Source organism: Pleurodeles waltl, chromosome 3_1, assembly GCF_031143425.1.
Source record: "Pleurodeles waltl isolate 20211129_DDA chromosome 3_1, aPleWal1.hap1.20221129, whole genome shotgun sequence".
Taxonomy (NCBI): domain Eukaryota; kingdom Metazoa; phylum Chordata; class Amphibia; order Caudata; family Salamandridae; genus Pleurodeles; species Pleurodeles waltl.
Window position 1 is genome coordinate 676,354,494 of NC_090440.1, and position 21,059 is coordinate 676,375,552.

Here is a 21,059-nt window from a genome sequence, read left to right on the forward strand (position 1 = left end):
CACCAAGATAGTAGATACTCGGTAGGGCAAACCCTCTCATGTGATCTGGTAATGTTAGGATGGACCAGGCTATTCGTGGGTGTTTATCCACCCAAGTGAGCCGCACTAGTAGTGAGGTGAGAGTTTTAAAGAAGTGTTTAGTCATTGTGATGGGTATATTCACAACGTAGTAGAGAAACCTTTACAGTACCACCATTTTGTCCGCCTTAGACAATGGCAGTTTTAGCCAGTTATTTGATCCTCTACCTTAGAAATGGCTCTGCCACAATTCTGAACTTGTTTTTCCTCAGTGTCTAAATGTAACCATACTTCCAAGTACTTAAAGGGAGAGCCTGCCAAGGTCAATGGGCACTACAGCTTTAATTTATTTGTGCAAGGGGGAATATGTTCGAATTTTCCCAATTGATGGAGAGTCCTGACCACTCTCCAAATTGAATGAATGAATTATCTGAGAAGACGGCGCCCACTCCGTGGATTACGTATGTATAAAGTAATATAATACACCATATTTTAGAGAGTATTGCATATATTTTTGGTGCAGAATAGACACAAGGGGTTCCAGCACCATAGCAAAAAGTATAGGAGACAGTGGACACTGCTGCCCATGTAAGTATAGTCTAGCTGTTGGTTTGGTGTACAGTCATTTAACCAGAATCAAGTGCCTTATTGGCAGAAAGGAAGATTGCATGGAGGTCCATTTCCAGAGTGATTTGGTGAATTAGGGAAAAAAGAGTTTGTAGTTTGTGTGGTTGATCGTCCCTGCACAAAACCCTGTTTGCTCAGGAAGGGCTTGTAACTATGGTAAAAGATTGGTAGATTGACAGCGATCTATCGGAGTCACAATCAGTATCAAGTTTATTGGGTTTCAGCAAAGTGATTATGCCTTTGCGCATTGGTTGGTAGTTCACCCTTCTCTAGGGCTTCCATATATACGGAGTGTAGGCAAAGCACTAATAGGCAGATATACATTGTATATATTTCAGCAGGGAGGCCATCGGAGCCCAGCGCTTTGTTAGGTAGTTCTGTAATGGCGTCAGTTATTTCTCCCAAAAGTTAAGGGACATGTCAGATAGTGTCTCTTGGCATCGCTTAGCCTAGCCAATGTTACTTTATCCAGGTATGTTGCTGTTCTATCAGGGGTGTGTTACTGGGGTGAAGTGTACAATGCCCCAAAGTAATCCACGCACACACTCTCAATATCATCTAGAGCATACCGTAAGCTACCTGCTGAGTCATATATTTGTGTCACTGCTGTAGCTGCCAAGGTATTTTTAATTGCATTGGCTAAGGCTTTCCTGGGTCTGCCCCCTTTAGGTAGTTGGCTTTTCTTTCTGCACTCTCACCATATTACACAACCTTGCTACGCAATTCTTCCTGAGCATTGTCACTAGAGACACCCTATTTCCGTCTACTTAATGTTAGGTTCCAGCTTGGTGAGGTAGGAATGCAGTGTCCGCAAAACACCATGTTGCTTCGGCATGCATTCGCCCCTCGACACCACCTTGTTTCAACTGATCCCTCATCTTCACAGAAATAGCGCTCAATCATTGTGTGGATTTCCTCTTGAAACACAAGATCCAGTAGTATCCTAGACGAGAGCCGCCATGTCCAAACATGGTGCTCCGGGGGCTGAAAACGGAGTAGCACTGGAGAATGATCAGATAATGTATGGGCAAGTTGCGATACTTCTGCTGTCCTTGTACTGATTGATTACAAGCCAGAAATCTAGCCTTGACTACTTGTTATGTTTCCCTGAATAAAATGTACCTTGTTGAAGGTCAGGATTTCTTAGTTGCCTGCAAATGGCCATCAGGTAGAATACTATTAAGGTTTGTAGCTGAGTTAATTTGATCACTAGCTAGGGAGTGTGATCTATCTAATCGTGGGCCCATTGTTGTGTTAAAATCACAAGCCCATATTATTGGGTCGATATGTTCTGTTCTTACATGGGCCCAAAGTGTATGGTGAAGGTCTGGATTGTCTGTAGTTGGGCCTTATGTGTTCACTAGTGTCAAAGACCATTCCCAGCATTTCCAGCAGAATTTTGAATCTCCCTTTAGGATCAGCTACTGTGTGGACTGGACGGAACATTGTACTGCGTTTGAGAATGGCTACTCCTTCAAGATGGTGCACAAGATGGACGCTCACTGAGAGAGCTCTGTGCTGGGACCTTACTTAATCAGTCTAAATCCTGCTGCCAACCCTTTAAAAATTACACCAGAAGATGCAGCAGCTACCAGAAATGGCAGCAGTGTCCGTCAACACTCCTTATACCCAGTGAGAGACCACAAGACCGATAGGTGACGGAGACGAGACCTGGCCAAGACGCCCAGAGCCCCTCTTGAGGGACCTACAAAATTAACGCGGAGGATCGGGCAAGCTGGACGCCCGGTGGGGGGGGGGGCCGAGACCGCAGCTCATCATTCCCTGTAGAGCCTGCCGCGGGGTAAACCTCCGAAGCAGAAAAAATCCCACAGCCACCTGGAAAACAATACGGCCGGCAACAACAGTAAGTCAGACGACGGGCGGGGAAGCAGAGAAGCGCGGCCTAGAGACTGCACGGTGTCCTGAAAGGAGCCTCCCCCCGCGACGCGGGACCGCAAGCAGATCAGTCTGTCGGGACGGGAGAAGCTGAGATCGGGGCCCCTTTTAAGGAACAAGCAGGCAGGGTCCCGTAGCCCCTGGGTGGGCCCTAGCAGAATGGACCGTGAGGATAGGGCAGCTGGATGCCCAGAGGGGGTGTGCCGGGACTGTGACTCATCATCTCCTATTGGACATGGAGGAGCTTCCGAAATGAAGGAACGTCCTTGCCCACCTGGAAGACACAGTGGCCGGCTGCAGCAGTGAGTCAGACGATGGGAGAAGAGTCCGAGAAAGAAGGCCCTGAGAAGCGGGACCGTGCGCAGATCCACCTGGCGAGACAGGGAGAGACCGAGGCCTGGGCCCACTTAAAGGGAAAGTAGAGGGAGCCTGAGGTGAAGGTCTTGAGAGGCGAGGCTATACACCGAGAACAGAAGACCCAGTGAGTGATCAAAGGGTGGAAAGGGAAGCGATGAGAGGTGAATGTCGATCAATGGATTCTCTCCCAGTTGAGTTCCAGTTATCCTCCCAAACCAACCCCCTCTCCCCGTGACGGGCCGGCCACCTTAACCAGGAACCAGGGGAGCCTTAAAGAGTAAAAAGAGGAGGTGGGGGCCCAAGACAAAGATCAAAAGATAGCAGTAAACAGCACCTCTCCTCTCACTGATAGATGAGGATTGACTCATATACTCACGGCCAACAGGCACCCCAGGGCCTGTAAGCACACACCCAAGAGCACTACTGCTCGCTTGAATAGGGCCGATATATGGGGCAACTGGGAGGTACCCCTAACTTCCATGGAGTACCACAAAGGTGCAGAGGGGATGAAATACAACTGGAGAGGGAGACACTGCCGGTGTCCAGTGCATAGAGCTCTATTGATGAACAACTGCATACTCCTCCCCCTCCTTGGCATAAAGTGAAACTTGAAGGGCAATCAAACTCTCAACAGACAGCCCTAAGCTGAACCTACAAGGGACCTAGGGGCATGAGGGATGGTGCACACCTTCACTACTGCCACTAACAAGTTGAGCCAAGCACACAGAATACTCAATGGGAAACTTGGAGAAAAGGAGGTGAAGTGAAGGAAACAACACTAACAAGTACTCCTGTAACTTGATAAACTTAGCCAAGGCCGGGAGCACCGCTAGTGAAATGGTCCAGGAAAAAGATCCGAAACCCCTAGGCAGGGTAAAATGGACAACTGAACCAAAAACCTCCCAACACCGTCAGATGATGAAGCGCCAACACTCCCTGACAACGCAGCCCTACTCACGGTCAAACACTCTTCACACGACACCCTAGAGGCTAAAATGAGAGAGGTGTGGTCAAAGGTTTCCCTCCTATGACAAGACTTGCAAAATGTGGCAGCGAGGGTAACAACAGCAGAGACGAGAATCTCATAGTTAGAAGATACGGTAAGGGATCTCCGTAAGATGGTGTCAGAAACCCAGGCCTCCAATAAGAAGCTCTCTTGGAGGGTGGAAGATGCATAAAATTGAGCCTGGAGAAATAACTTAAGCTTTGTGGGCTTCCCCAAAGGAGTTGAAGGCTCCAACATGACACACTTCTTGAAAGAATGGCTGAGGTGCACCCAGCCCCCTACTCAATTCTCCTCCTGTTTTGTGATTGAAAAAGCACACCGAGCACTGGGGAGCAAGCCCATCCTCAACAACCCCCCCCCCCCGGCACCTCCCCCAAGACTGGTAATAGATTCCTGAACGTTCAAGACCAAGACATGATCCTTGCTGAAACTAGCAAAAAAAGAAGTCCAACATGGGAATGTGAAAATCATTGTGTTTCCGGACTATACAAGGGAAGTACAGAAGCACAGGAGGACGTTTGACTCCGTAAAAGTAAAATTGAGGGGACTCAATTTGCAATACATGCTAATATTCTCAGCAAAGTTGAAAGTACTGTGTCAAGGGAAGTCCTTCTTCCAAACTCCGAAAGAGACCTGGGAGTGGTTGGAGGAACGGCATACATTGTCTTCGCGCCCATACCAGGGTGTACATACGCATGCCTCGTCAGCGACACAGACCCATCGAAACACATGGCAAACCCCAAGGAGAAAAAATAGACGCCAATGCCCATATACAGAAAGGCCCCACTCTAAGAACCCAGAGAACAAATGAGAAAAAGATCACTCAGATTCAGTAGGAGGCCAACCTGAGCACACCAAGAAAACCAGAACTACCTGGGCAGGAGATACAGAGAAAAGCAACAAAGGAGGAGCCCAAGAGACAGACACTGATAAACCGCATCCATTAGCAGCAGCAATTGCAAATCTGGAGCACGAACCACTGACCTCTTTCCAAGAAGATAAAATAGTGGCTGCAATTAATAAACCATGAATATAGGACTGTCAACAATATCCGGGGCAGAATTAAACCAACATCTACACCTTACAGGCCGGGTGTAAATGGCCCAACAGTGTGCAAAAGAATGCTTTACAAGCAAGAGGAGCAACGCCGTGAGCAAGGGGTGAAGAGACCCCAGGCAAAAAAAAATGAGAGGGAAGAACGCGCCCGAACATTCAAAGCCAGACATCATTTCCCCCTGTTGTTACTGATATTTGAGTACTTGAGAATGAATGATTGGTGAATGTGGACTGAGTGGGAAGTTGGGATGAGTGTGTAACAACAGTCCAAGTGCAAGAGGAACAAGACTGGAAAGAGACCGGGAAGAGTGGAAAAGATTGTAGAGTTCTTCATTATTCTACTTTAACATTCAAAGTTAGTTGTTGGGAGATTGGGGAGGGGCAGCAGGCCTTTCAAGCTTACCCCGGGACGCAGCTTTTTTGTATTCATGGGGTTATGCATCAGTGGGGAGCGGAGGGTAGGGAAGGGAGAGAGGGTTTTTAAAATCAGGTCACACTGTTCCCACCAGGAATGACACTGATACCATGGAGGCAGATTTGCCTTCACAACAACATTAGCAAAGACAGTTGGACACCAAAGAGATAGACTGGTGACAAGACCTAAAGAATTTGAGAAAGGCTCCACTACCATTTTAAATTAAAAGAGGACTAGTGACAACCTACGTAAAGCATCTGAAGCCTGACAGTCTTCTTACAAGAAACGCACTTAAGGGGACTAAGAACCGCTTCCTTAACAAAGGGGCCTACACTGTTTTACATGTAGTTGGAGGTGACTTTAACAGTGTCATGTTACCAAGTCTAGATATATCACACTTTGTCCCAGAGCCTAAGAGAAACACACCTCTAGCCAACTTTACACAACACTGGGTTTTACTGACCTCTGACGCAAGCACCACCCACAAGACAGCAAATATTCGTACTATTCTGCTACCCACAAAGTCTTCTCTCGCTTAGACTATGTGTTCACCCCAGCTGGGGAAGCCACCAAAATGATCAAAGCTGACTATCTGGCGAGAGGAATCTCGGACCACTCACCACTGTTAATCACCCTGAGGCCAAGGTGACGCAGACCCGCTGTGGAGTGGCATTTAAGCGCTTGGGAGCTGAAAGATGCCCAGGTCATGAAGGAATTAAAAATAGATACAGAACTCTACTTTAAAGAAAATAAAGATTCAGGTAGATTTGACAGTGACAATATGGGAGGCCTATAATACATAATTAGAGATATAGAGCCTAGGTAATAATAGCGAATAAACGGAAAAGAGAACTAAATGAACTGGGGACCATTAAAGTGAAACTACTGGCCCTAGAGAGGGAAATAGGAACGGAATCGGAACCCCAGACACTCCACACCCTGTAGATCCTCCGGGATGAATATTGAGTTCTGTTGGATAAAGAAGTGAGGATGCAGAATTCAGCAACACAACATAGGTTATACGACATTGGAGATAAGGCAGGTAGATTATTTGCCTGGTTAGGGGGAAAGGAGCAAGAGACCCTCTGGGTACCTATCATAATAATAGACGATAACCACACTACTCAAGATTACTGACAAAGCAATAGCCCAAGCGTTGCTCAATAGTATTCAGATTTTTATACAGCATGCCCACTGGAAGGTGCAAGCCAAATTGAGGAATTCTTACCTGATATCCCACTGCCCACCCCACGATAGACGATCAGAATAACTTAGAAGACGAAATCTCACTCTTGAAGGTCAAGGAAGCAATAACACACCTCAAGCCAGGTAAGGTAGCTGGCCCCAATGGGCTCCTGACAGAATATTTTAAGGAGAATGCTGAAATCCCAGCATCTCATCTCCTCCAACTTTACAATAGGGCTTGCCAGGACGTGCGCCTTCCGCAGAATTGCGGAAAGCAATAATAGTGGTCATTTCAAAATCAGGGAAGCAAGCCACACAATCTGCATCCTAATGTCCAATTTCTCTCCTCAATGTAAAGACCAAATTACTAATGCACAAGGACCAATCTGGGTTTATGCCTAAAAGATCAACTAGACATAATCTACGTAGAGTAAATAACTGGATAGAAACAATACGAGTCAGGGAAGACCCACATGTACTATTAACACTAGACACTGAAAAGGCCTTTGGTGTGGTCCACTGGCCATTCCTGCTGAAAGTCCTAGAGGAGTTTGGCTTTGGACCCTAATTTAGAGAGTGAATCAGACTACTATACACTGACTTGGTGCCAGCGGTCAGAGTGAATGGGACACTATTGTCTGAATTTCCATTCAGACGTGGCACCAGGCAAGGCTGCCCACAATCTCCTCTCCTGTTTGCCCTGACCCTAGAACCACTGCCTGTCTGTTCAGGACATACTCTGTAGGAAGCTGGCCTGGTGTGTGGTGAGCACCTATGGTGTTATCACCTTATACACAGGTCCAGGTATCCCCTATTAGCGAGGTGTAGGCAGTATCTAGGAAGCCAGGGCTCTCTATAGGTAGCTGAGGATGAGCAGCCACGACATATCTAGGAGACATGCAATGCCACTATGGTCACACACCACTTACACACATGAAAGAACCACACAGTGTCACAAAAATAAAGTTACTTTATTATGGTAGCACAAATACTAAACTACTGTATAGGCAATACTCCAGTAGAAAGTGGGTAAACACACTATTAAATACACATTAGAAGTCAGGGGTTGGCATAGAAAGCAATAGAAAACAGTGAAATAACAGAAAATAAGAAAGACCCTGGGGAGAGACCAAACCATACACTAAGTAAACGGAATGTGAAAGTCTGTCTCCCACCCAAAGAAGTGGAATCTCTAGAGGGGAGCTGTAGGACCTACGAACCCCAAAAAGGTAGGTACCAGGGTGCCCCCCAGTGACCAGGAGAGAAGAGGTAAATACCTGTTTTTCCCCAGTCGCACAAGTAAGCTTTGGAAAAGGACTGTGCAAGACCCAAGCAAGACTGGAAGAAACCAAAGGTGGATCCTGAAAGAAGAGGACCTGCAAAAGGAGGGGACCAAGTCCAGTTTGAGTTGGAGTGTCCAGTTGGGGCAGGACCCACTACTCACCCTTCTGGAGTTGCAGGATCCAGGCCGATGGTCAAGACAAGGAATCAGCTGTGTAGCACTGGAGCAGGAGAGGTGTTCCCGAAGTTATGCAGATGATGTCTTATGACGGAAGAAGAGTTGCAGTCAGTCAGAGGTGTGGAAAAAACACCAATAAGCCTTAGCAAAGGCAAGAGTTGCAGATGAAGAGGTGAAGAGCTGCTGGGGACCAGGTAGGCCCAGGGGGGACTCAACCCAAGGAGGGGAGTCCGAGGTAACCCTCAGCAGTGAGGAGAGTCAGAAGACTAGGATGCAGCCCTCACAGGCAACTCACAGGCACAGGAGTCACTGTGAGGCCCAGTCAGCACACCTGAAAAGGAGTCCCATGTCGCTGGAGCAGCAGGCAGGAGACTGCTTTACAGGGATGAGTTCTGTAAACCGGGGCCACACGGAACCTGAAGATTCCTTGGAAGAAGAAACAACAAAGCTTGGTAGCTGCAAGAGTCACAGTGCATAGGGGTGCTGTCCTGCATGGAGAGGCAAGGGCTTACCATCTCCCAAGTTGGAAAGCTGGTGGAGAGGACCGAGTGGACCACTCCACCCCACTGCCTGTGTCAAAGGATCCATGCAGTTTTACAAGAAAGAAGATCCCCACAGCCAGACGTCGTTGCAGTTGGTGCCTGCGGATGCAGGGGAGTGATTCCTTCACTCCAAGGGAGATTCCTTCTTGCTTCTTGTGCAGGCTGAAGACTCATTGCCCTCAGAGGATGCACAGCCAGAGGAATGTTGCAGTTTCTGGAAGGAACTAGAGAAACAATGTAGTAAAGCGGAGTTGTCACTGGAGTTGCAGATTGTCGGTTCCTGGAGGGTCCATTTGCAGTCCTGGTGGCTAGAAGATGAAGAAAACAATGCTGACGAGCCCTGCTGGAATCTTGCATGTCGAATCTGAGGACCTACCCTGGAAGGAGACCCTAAATAGCCCAGGAAGGGGGATTGGTCCCCTAGCAGGGTGATCACCTATCAGGAGGGAGCTGTGACATCACCTTCCTGACCTGGCCACTCAGATGCTCCCAGCACCTTGGATTCAAGAAGGAAGAATCAAGTGGCCACCTGGAGGAGCTCTGGGTACCACCCTTGGCGTGATGATGGACAGGATAGTGGTCACTCCCCTTTCCGTTGTCCCATTTCACACCAGAGCAGGGACCAGAGGTTCCTAGACTGGTGCAAAGCAGTTTATGCGAGGATGGCACCAAATGTGCCCTTCAAAGTATACCCATGGCTTGGGGAGGCTACCCCGCTCAAGCCATGTAACACCTGTTTCCACAGGGAAAGAGTGTTTCATCCCTCTTCCAAAGGAAATTCTATGCTCTGCCTTCCACTGTTTGAGCAGGCTAAGCAGCAGGAGAGCAGAAACCTGTCTGTGGGGTGGCAGCGGCTCAGGCTGCCCAGAAAACCCCAGAAAACTGGTAGGAGCAATACTGGTGGTTCTCTAAGGAGCCCCCAGAGTGCATGGAATCATACAACCAATACCGGGAGCAGTATTGGGGTATGATTCCAACATGTTTGATACCAAACATGCCCAGGTTCGGGGTTACCATTATGTAGCTGGACATAGGTAGTGACCTGTGTCCAGTACACAGGTAAAATGGCTTCCCCGCACTTACAACGTCCAGGGAATTGAAGCTGAAGTTTGTAGGGGAACCTCTGCTCAGGCAAAGGTAAGGCACCCTGCCCTCTGGGCTAGGAGGGCCTGCTATAGGGGTGACTTACAGTGACCTGGTGTAGCGACCTGAAGTGAAAGAGTGCATGCACCTTTTCAAGCAGGCTGCAAAGGCAGGCCAGCAGACACATTTTACATGGACACCCCTGGGTGGCATAATACATGCTGTAGCCCATGGGCATCCCCTGGTGCCCCAATGCCCTGCATACCTTGGTACCATATACTGGGGACTTACATGGGGGCACCAGTATGTCAATTGTGGGGTGTACTAAGTCAGTAACAACCAAATTTAGAGGAAGACCGCACAGTCACTAGGGTCCTGGTTAGCAGGATACCAGTGAACACAGTCAAAACACACTGACAGCAGGCAAAAAGTGAGGGTAACCATACTAAAAAGAGGGTACTTTCCTACACACTCCAAAATATGGGGATTCTGAGCAAAGAGCGACTTAGCTGTAGAGGAAAAAATTTCACTCTACACGGATGATATCCTCTTATATGTTAGTGACCCTAAGGAAACAATTCCACAGATTCTAGAAGTATTTGATGCCTATGGAGCAAGCTCAGGCTATTCTATAAATTGGGAAAAGTCTGGCTTATATCCATTGTTAGGGGAACAATAGATGGAAGTGCTCCCTCTACAATTACAGATCAAATGAGAAGGCTTTAAATACCTTGGCATCTTTGTCACCACAGACAGGGAGCGCCATTTGCACTGTAATCTGGGCCACGAACGGCATGAATTTCAAACAGATGTAGAGAGATGGAGGAAACTCCTGCTGACATTGCTAGACCATGCAGCAATGTTCAAAATGATAACATTGCTGAAGTTACTTTATACCCTCCAGAACTACTACTATTTAATCCCAGCAAACTACTTTGTGAAAATTAATGGGGAATTGCGTAAATTACTCTGGGATAAAGGCCACCCCAGAATAGCATTACAAACCCAATGAAGGAATACATATAATTTAGAAATAGTGCCTCTTGACATCAGGACATACTATTGGGCGACTCACCTGATAGTACTTAATGACTGGGGACTTCTACCTGCAGACCATCCAAAATACGTGTTGGAACTACCCCAATTTCACACTCAGTCATACCTCTACTACCTCTAAGGAGGCAAAGGTACACAAACACTATTACCGGCCCTGCGCACAACCATCAAAATCTAGACAAAGCACTGAGAAGTTTAGGGTGGGAAAGGAAACACACCAGGCAGACCCCATTATGGATGGAAGCAAAACTCTGTGAGATTAGCAAACTAACAGATTTTAAGGAATGGGATCTAATCGGAATCGCCACACTGGTTGATCTACTTGAGAAAGGAAAGTTAATTACATTTGACTCCCTGAAATAACACTATTCATTAGATGCCTCACAATATTATAGGTACATGAGACTACAGCATGCATGGATAGCTGAAAACCTGGGTGTGCTGAACATCCTAGATTATAGCACCCCTGGAAGGTAGACTACTACAGGAGGAACTGCAAGAGAAGGCTATCTCCTATACCTACAAAACTATAAATAATAATATGCCACATAAGCTAAAGAAACTGAGTGTACGATGGGAGGCAGAAGGGGGAGCCCTCGATGATACAGATTGGGAGGCAGCTTTGATGCATCCCACAGAAGTGGCAATCTAATCAAGACTCTGACTGATCCAATACAAACTCCTTCATTGAGCCTACTATGACCGGGCCCGACTACCCCATTTCGGATAGTCAGAGACACCGAACTGCTGGACATGTGGGAAAACCAGGGGAACAGTCTACCACACATACTGAAAGTGTCCATGCATCCACACACATACTGGACAGCGATTACAGAGGAACTAAGCTGAATCCTCTAGACCCCAAACACATAATTCTATGTATCCCGACAGAATGGGATGACCCAAGAGATCAACTCCTTTTTTTGGAATCTAGCATTGATGGTGGCGAAAAGAGATATAGCGAAACATTGGGGAGCCCCAGAGATGCCCACTATAGCGAAATGGTGCAGGGGGGTGGACCATTATAAAGTGGCAGAACAGGTCACATACAAGGCAAGAGGTTGCCCAAGGAAGTTCAAAAAGATCTAGGGGCCATGGTATAAATATTATGACTTGACTGTGTCTACTGAAGTGTCTATGGAGACGTAAAACTGAAGTTTTTGAGTGTCATGATATCTGGGTGAAAGAATAGAGACTGAGATGGTGCAAACCAGACTGGGAGAACTGTTAACCAGAAAATCAAACTGTCATGAGCTATGTCAAGCAGAGGGTGAGACTTGGGGAGGTGGAATGGGGATTGAAGACCTGATGTGATTTGTATATTGCAAACTAAAACCAAAAAAAATATTTGAGAAAAAAAAGAGAATGGCTACTCCTCTAACGTAAGAGTATGATGCAGTATAAGCAATGGATGCCCATTTATTTAACAGGTTCTTATCATTTCTGAGTGTTGTGTGTTTCTGGTAAAAAAGCTATATCAACATTGTGTCTGCACATGTGGCGATTTCTCTGTGCTTTATAGGGTTATTGAGCCCGTGTACATTCCAAGTGAGTAGTGTATGTCTCCCCCATTTACTGTCATTTATTGGGTGCATCATTGATAAGGAAGATTATATGTATGTAGGATTTTGGTGATTTAGCTATGATGGGGTGGGCAGGCGCACCCAGAGAAGGTTGGGGCGGTAACGCCCTGTGTGCCCTTTTTCGCAGGAACATCCAGGAGAATGATCCTGCGCCAAAGAGTGTTGTTAGTAAGGCCTTGATGAAGATTTCCATCTTATCTGTGTTTGCCACTCCTAATATGCACAGGTTGCTGTGCCTTGATCTGGCCTCAAGGTTCATTTTTGGCTTTAAATATTTTCAGGACATGATCCATGTGTAGCAGTTTCTGCTTATGTTCCATAAATTATATGCAGCGTTTCGCTTCTGTGATGTAGCCATCATGCTTATCTAATTCAGCAGCAATAGTGTTAACGTGTTTATTTTTTTTATCTATTGAGGTGAGGCTGGATTGGAGATTATGGGGGTCATTACAACATTGGCGGTAAAAGCCGCTTACCGCCGTGCAGAAGACCGCCAATACACTGCCGCGGCCGCGGAAAACCGCCACAGCTATTATGACCCACACCTCAGAATCCGCTGAAATTCCGACACCCACACAAGTCCGCCACACCAAAGGTCAGTGATAAACTGCAGAAAACAAAACCTCCATTGTCACGCCAACAGAAACACGCCCATGCTATCACGAGCCACGAATCCACGCAGCGGTCTTTCAACCGCGGTATTCCATTGGCGGTACACACCGCTGCGCTCAAAATACACATCTCCAAAACACCGCCACATTGGACAATTCGAATTACACACACCTGATACACATACAAACACCACTCCCACACACCCAACACAATATAAAACACACACCCACATCACCCACAAACCCCTACGACCAAAAAATCTGAAAGAAGGCCAGAGAGAGAGCACAGAATTGACATTCCCACCACACAGAGGCACACAACATCCACACACAAAACACCACACACCACCACACATCACCACACACACCACCCCACACATCACCTATACCACCCCATGGCACGGCAAAGCCACCCCAGGTTCTCCGAGGAGGAGCTCAGGGTCATGGTGGAGGAAATCGTACGGGTAGAGCCACAGCTATTTGGCCCACAGGTGCAGCACACCTCCATAGCTAGGAAGATGGAGCTATGGCGAAGAATAGTTGACAGGGTCAACGCAGTGGGACAGCACCCAAGAAATAAGGAGGACATCAGGAAGAGGTGGAACGACCTACGGGGGAAGGTGCGTTCCGTGGTCTCCAGGCACAACATCGCGGTACACCGGACTGGTGGTGGACCCCCACCTCCTCCCCCACAACTAACAACATGGAAGGAGCAGGTCTTGACCATTATGCATCCTGAGGGCCTCGGAGGAGTCGGTGGAGGAATGGACACTGGTAAGTCATATCCCCCACCCTACCTGCATGCTATCACACGCCCCCACCCTCACCCCCTCCCCTATCACTCCAACTCCTCACTAATGTACTAATAACACAAACCACCCACCCCAACACCAAGCCCTGCATGACACAACAAAGCATGGACACCCCTCACTAAAGCATGCCCACGGCACATACCCATAACAACCGCCCAACCATCATCACACAAGTCCCCACACAGGAATGCTAGCACTGGGGTACACGCTCACCCACCCATTGCACACCATGACACACACACATGCAATAATCATACTTTTACACCCCTGCAGGACCACTACCTAACGTCACCAGACAGGAGGGTCCAGACATCTCAACCCCACCCACAAAAGAGGCCCACAGTGAAGACAGCAGCTCTGGCCAACTGGATCCAGATGACCAGCCCGGACCTTCGTGGGCCTCGGGACAGTCGGTTACCCTCGCACAGGCACAGCCCAACACAGACCTTCCACCCTCTGGAAACACCAGCACAACACCCACCCAGCAGGCCCATACCTCCGTACTCAGGACACGTCAATCAGCTGTGTGTCCACCACTACAGGGAACCCAGGATAACCCACCACCCCAACAACCACAGGGACCTGGGGACAGTGGTAGTGGGCACACAGTCCAGGGGACGGAGGCACAGGAACACAGGGGAACTGGGAGGGCTGCCGTGTGACAGGGGGCGGACAGGCCAAGGGAACCCACTCTCCACGAGGCCCTCTCCTCCATCATGGGAGCATACCACCACTCCCAGGAGACGATGGCTACGGTCCTGGCCAAGTATCAGGAGACCCAGCGCATGCAGGAGGAACAGTATTTGGGGTTCAGGGAGGAACTCAGAACCATCAGCTTCACCCTGGGCACCATCGTAAGGGTGCTGAAGGACATACAGAACACCATGAGGGGCACCGTGGCACTCCAAGGGGCCCCTGACACCTGCATGGACGATGAACTGCCCACCACCTCCGCCGGCGCTAGTGGACAGGAGGCACCGCCACAGGACCACCACACCAGCACCCCACCCCCTGCAGACAGTGAACCACCCCGCAAGCGGTCTCTGAGATCCAGGAACAGGACAGAGCACGATGGCAAGACCCCGCCAAGAAATAAGACCACCCTGATTGTCATCCCACTGTCCCACTTTGTAACCCTGTCCATATTGGAACTGCCCCAGCTCTACTTCCTATGCCCATATGGGCACTGCACCTGTGAGACTAATAGACTGGACTCTGCCATGGACATTCCTCCACCATCACCCCTCACCAGTTTACCACCCCCTCCAATAATTAGCACTTCAATAAACACCCTTGAACCACAAAACAATCTGGAGTCAGTCTGTGATTTAGAACGGTGCCTAGGAAGGACTAAAGCGACCACAGAGTCAAGCAACTCAGAGGTATGTACCCACAGCTACATAGAACACGAAACATAATCCAAAAAGTTGTCTGTAAGAGTGTTGAGTCCAGGCCTAGGTATGTGTGACGCAGTTGAAAATGAAGCCAGGTGGGCCTGTGAAATGGCGGCTGCCTGACCTCTAAACTGGGACAGTTGGATGGGAGGTAACTGCGCTGGCGTTGTACACCGTCACGGTAGGCGGTCGAAGACCGCTGCGCAATGCTGCATTGGTTAACATTGGACCCTATGGGTCCCATGAGCCAATGACGAAGTGCGCCGGCGGTGATGATACGCACCGCCGCGGACATCACCGCCACGGACGTGACCGCCATTTTCTATCAGTTGAATCACTCAATACCTGATCTTCGACAGGAGAGGACCTATACTGCAAGTGCTGCTGTGACCTCGGTCTGGAAGAGACAATGGCACGTGCGTCTGGGGAAAGGGCCCCTGCCTTCACTGCACAGGAGTTGGAGAAGCTCGTGGACGGGGTCCTCCCCAGTACATGCTACTCTACGGTCCTCCAGACCAACAGGTGGGTACATAGGGTGCAAGTTGTATGGGCTATGCCTGGGTGGAGAGGGCTGGATGTAAGTAGGAAGGGGGCAGAGTTCTGCGAGCATGAAGGAGTGTGAATGCATGCGCCACATGGCAAGGGCAGGGATGTGGGCCACTCACTACAACGGTGCAGTTGGTAATGACTTCTCTTCTTCCCCTGTCCATGTCATGTAGGTCAGCGCCCACCAGAAGAAGGATATTTGGCGTGCCATCGCCAAGGACGTCTGGACCCTGGGGGTCCACCAGAGATGGAGCACCCACTGCCTTAAAAGATGGGAGGACATTCGCCGCTGGAGCAAGAAGACGGCGGAGGCTCAGCTGGGGATGGCCTCCCAACGTGGGAGGGGTGCCCGTCGCACCATGACCCCCCTGATGTTCCGGATCCTGGCGGTGGCCTACCCGCAGTTGGAGGGGCACTTGAGGGCATCACAGCAGACACAAGGGGGTGAGTACACTCTCATTCAGCTGACTTTGCGTGCAGTGGAAGGGTCTGGGTGGGGGAGGAGGGCTGTGGGTTTCCCTAGGCCAGGGAGAGTTCCGTAGGCTAGGCCCCTCCGTAATGCAGGCCATGTGGCACTCCACCCCACCTCTGTAGAGTGTCAAGTACAGGTATACATGCCCCTGTGTCATCTATGTGTGCTGATGTCCACCATAGCCATGTAGGCCATATCCCAGGAACTGCATCAGTAGAGCCCAACAGCGCGGCGTAGTGCAGGGGGCTGCTGTGTCTGTATTGTCCGCCAACAGTAGCGGTAAGCCATGCACTCAACATGTCTTTCTTCTGTCATCCCTCCCCTTCTTGTGCTCTCCCTGTTCTTTTGTGCATCAGCATCATCAGGCGGAGGTACAGTGGCACCGGAGCACGAGGGGGCTGCGTCGCACATGGCCATGGAGGGCCACACTACGGACTCAGAATACACCAATGGGACGGAGGGCGAGGGGAGCTTCACGGCGGTCACCGGATCAGCAACCAGCGACACAGACTCGTCCTCCGATGGGAGCTCCCTTGTGGTGGCGGCAACATCTGTGCCCCCCACTTCTACAGGTACAGCCGCCACCCCCCCTACCAGCTCCGCCCTCCCAGCAGCCCCTCAGCCTTCGCTCCGTGCCCACTCACCCAGGAGGGTGGGCATCACCTTCACCCCAGGCACCTCAGCCCCTGCCGCTGTCACCTCTGCTGCCCTCAGTGAGGAGGCCATTGGCCTCCTCAGGTCACTCACTGTTGGGCAGTCTACCATTGTGAATGCCATCCAGGGTGTAGAAAGGGAGTTGCAACACACAAATGCATTCCTGGAGGGCATTCATTCTGGTCAGGCTGCCCATCATCGAACCCTGCAATCTCTGGCCTCAGTACTGATGGCAGCCATTGTCCCTGTGTCTAGCCTCCCCCCTCCAACTTCCTCCACCCACACCCAATCCCCTGTACCTCTGCCTATCCCAAGCACACCATCAGACCAGCCTGCACACTCGTTAACACACAAGGGGAGCTCAGGCAAACATAGGCACCACACATCCCACAGGCACTCACACAAGCATCACCCACATACAGACACAGCAACATCCACTGCCTCCACTGTGTCCCCCTCCTCGTCGTTTCCCTCCTCCCTCCCAGTGTTGTCTACACTCTCACCTGCATGCACCACCACTACAGCCACTTGGACTCGCACCAGCACACCCACCACCACAGCCCGCTCACCTGCACTCACCACCCCCACTACCATTTACACGTCCCCTGTGTCCTCTCCCAGTGTGTCTGTGACGCCCCCTCCCAAAGTACACAAACGCGGGCACACACACACACCCAACATCCATCCACCTCACGACAGCCTCCAGAACCGGCACCCAAATCATCAAAAGTTACACCTCCTACAACCACCTCTACTTCCTCAACTCCCAGACCCCCTCCAGCTACCTGTCCCACTGTTCGTCAGAAACTTTTCCTGAGCAACGTTGACCTCTTTCCCACCACCCCCACCTCCAATTCATAGGTCCCGTACTAGCACCTCAGCCAAAACATCTCCGGTACCAGTGGTGGCTGTTAGAGGTATGTGGAGTGCACCGGGCACCAGGGCAGCCAGTGTGACACGGAGCCAAAGCACAGCCAGTCCCCCCCCTTTGAAGCACCAGAAGTTGGACAGTGCCCGATGGGATAGGGGGAAGACTCCAGCCGGCAAGGCCGCTCACAAGGGTCCCGGGGGGAGTGTCGACTCCGCTGTGACTCCTCCCAAGGTGGGGAAGGGGCAGAAGAAAGCGCCAAAGTCTGGGAAGAGCAGCACGGCGGAGAAGGCCGCCATCATCCCCGCTGCCCAGGAGGCCTCCGCCAGCCCGATCGTCACTGGTCAGGAGACCACCGCCAAAATCAGTGCCCAGGAGGGCAGTCCCATCGTCACTGGTCAGGAGACCACCGCCAGAGTCAGTGCCCAGGAGGGCCCCGGCAGCCACAGCCCCGCTGGGCAATGAGGGACCGCCATGGCAAACACCGCTGCACAGGTCAGAGACAGCAAAGTCAAGCACCGCTGAACAGGGCAAAGACCGCCATGGCAAGCACCGCTGAACAGGTCAGAGACAGCAAAGTCAAGCTCCGCTGAACAGGGCAAGGACCGCCATGGCAAGCACCGCTGAACAGGTCAGAGACAGCAAAGTCATGCTCCGCTGAACAGGGCAAACTCCGCCATGGCAAGCACCGCTGAACAGGTCAGAGACAGCAAAGTCAAGCTCCGCTGAACAGGGCAAAGACCGCCATGGCAAGCACCGCTGAACAGGTCAGAAACTGCAAAGTCAAGCACCGCTGAACAGGGCAAAGACCGCCATGGCAAGCACCGCTGAACAGGGCAAGCACCGCCAACTCAAGCACCGGTAGCCCATGTACGGCAGGGGCAGTGACGGCACTCTGGGCACCTGTCCCCCGCCAGAACCAGTGGAGAACAGCATCCACTACCTCAGCCCTTAACAGGATGAAGCACTCTGGCCAACTGTCACCCTCTAGAACCAGTGGAGAGATCCATCCACTACCTCTGTCCTTAGCAGGATGAAGCACTCTGGGCACCTGTCCCCCTCCAGGACCAGTGGAGACTGTCATCCACTCCTGCACTCCCCAGGATAAAGCAGTGGGCAAACCACCCACTATAGAGACTTGCGAGACTGTGGCTTTGCACTCCCCAGGATAAAGCAGTGGGCAACCCACCCACTTGAGAGACTGTGGCTTTGCACTCCCCAGGATACAGCAGTGGGAAAACCACCCACTATAGAGACTTGTGAGACTGTGGCTTTGCACTCCCCAGGATACAGCAGTGGGAATACCACCCACTATAGAGACTTGTGAGACTGTGGCTTTGCACTCCCCAGGATTGAACAGTGGGCAAGCCACCCACTGTAGAGACTTGGGAGACTGTGGCTTTGCACTCCCCAGGATACAGCAGTGAGAAAACCACCAACTATAGAGACTTGTGAGACTGTGGCTTTGCACTCCCCAGGATTGAACAGTGGGCAAGCCACCCACTGTAGAGACTTGAGAGACTGTGGCTTTGCACTCCCCAGGATACAGCAGTGGGAAAACCACCCACTATAGAGACTTGTGAGACTGTGGCTTTGCACTCCCCAGGATACAGCAGTGGGAAAACCATCCACTATAGAGACTAGTGAGACTGTGGCTTTGCACTCCCCAGGATTGAACAGTGGGCAAGTCACCCACTCTAGAGACTTGAGAGACTGTGGCTTTGCACTCCCCAGGATACATCAATGGGCATGGAGCCTCCTCTTGGATCTGGCTTGGTGCTGTCATCCGGCTGAGGTACCCCCCTTTCCCTTCCCCCCTTCCCCCCTGAGGTGCCTGTTGTATTTCGATCTGATGCCACAGCAGTGTTCTCTCCGTTTTGCTCAGGTATCGTGTGTGGGCCTCGCCCATGCATTTTGGGGCCAGTGGTCCACGGACATTGAATGGTGCATACCTGCACTACTAATCGTGATGTATCTTTTGTTGAATGTGTACAGTATATATATCTGTATATATTAGCTTACTGTATTTTTTTACATTACAATGGTTGAACTAATTTCCTTTTGTCTTTGCATTCTTCCGGGAGGGGTTGGGGGTTGTTACTGTGATGTTTGGATATGCATTGGTGTGTGTGTTATAGTGGGTGAGGGTCGGGGTGGGGACGGGGGTGTTGCGTGTGTGTGTCCCTGTCTTTTGCCTCCCCTATGTCGTAGGTGCAGTACTCACCGTTGTCTTCGGCGCCGGCGTTGCTGATGATCGTACAGGAGCAGGAAGACTATCGCAGGGAGTATTTGGAGTTCCGGCTCCATGGTGCCCTCCTTCCCCGTGGAGTGTGTAGAGGTGAGCGTTTTCCCATTGAAATGGCTGTTTCCGCCATGTTTTTATCCACGGTGAATCCGCCCCGGAAAAGGTGGCCGATTGGTAGGTTGTGATACTGTGGCGGTACTTTGTCTCCCGCCTGTCTGTTGGCGGTGACCGCCGCCCTGCTTGTCTGTACCGTTGTGGCGGTCGGAGTGTTAAAGTGGCTGTCTTTGTTGGCGGTTTCCGCCACGGTCATAATTAACTTTTTTTTTCCGCTGGCCTGTTTGCGGTCTTACCGCCGCTTTTACACCGTCCGCCAGGGTTGTAATGACCACCTCTGTAGCAATTGCCCGACCTTCAAAGTGTCTAACTCCTTTTCCATTGTGGAGGGTTCCTCTTCATTTTCTGTCTGTTTAGTTGTCTTACGCCACTCGAACTGCAGCTTTGATTGTTTGGAGTTAGAGTTTTTCCCCATTGTGCTTTGTAGAGTTCTCATAGTCGTCGTCCTGTGGTATACTGAGTAGTGCAGACACAGCACCTGCTTGCTTTCACTGTGGCCATAGGGCTAGGCCAGCTATTGTTAGCGCAGGTGCTTTAATAAAAATGATTAATGTAATGTTTGTGTATTTTGAATAATACATTTGTGTAGAAAATGAAATAACGTAGAAAAATAATGCACACATTCGAAAATGTGATCACGAAGAATGGCCATCAATGTTAACGAAATGTACTAATCAATGATTAATACTTATGAAATATTGAATATATGTTAGACTAATGCAGAACTATGTCATATCTAGGATTATGAGTTAAGCTTTAGCTTTATTAATTGTAGGCCTTACCTTAGCAAGTGTCTTGGTCTGTTTTGCCAGGCCTCATGCAAAAGCTGTATTTCTTAGCGTTTAATAAATAAAGCTGACCAAGTGAATTAAACTGTGAACATCTATTGTATTGTTTAAATGTGCTCATAATGGACGTTTTTGTGTGAACTGACTGCTAAAAGATGATGTTCTTGCTAATGGAACATTTTATGTGTAACATGTGTGAGACTGACTTTCCCAGGACGAGAACAATGAAGATACTGACTAAAGTAGAAGCTGCAACAATATTGTCACCTGAC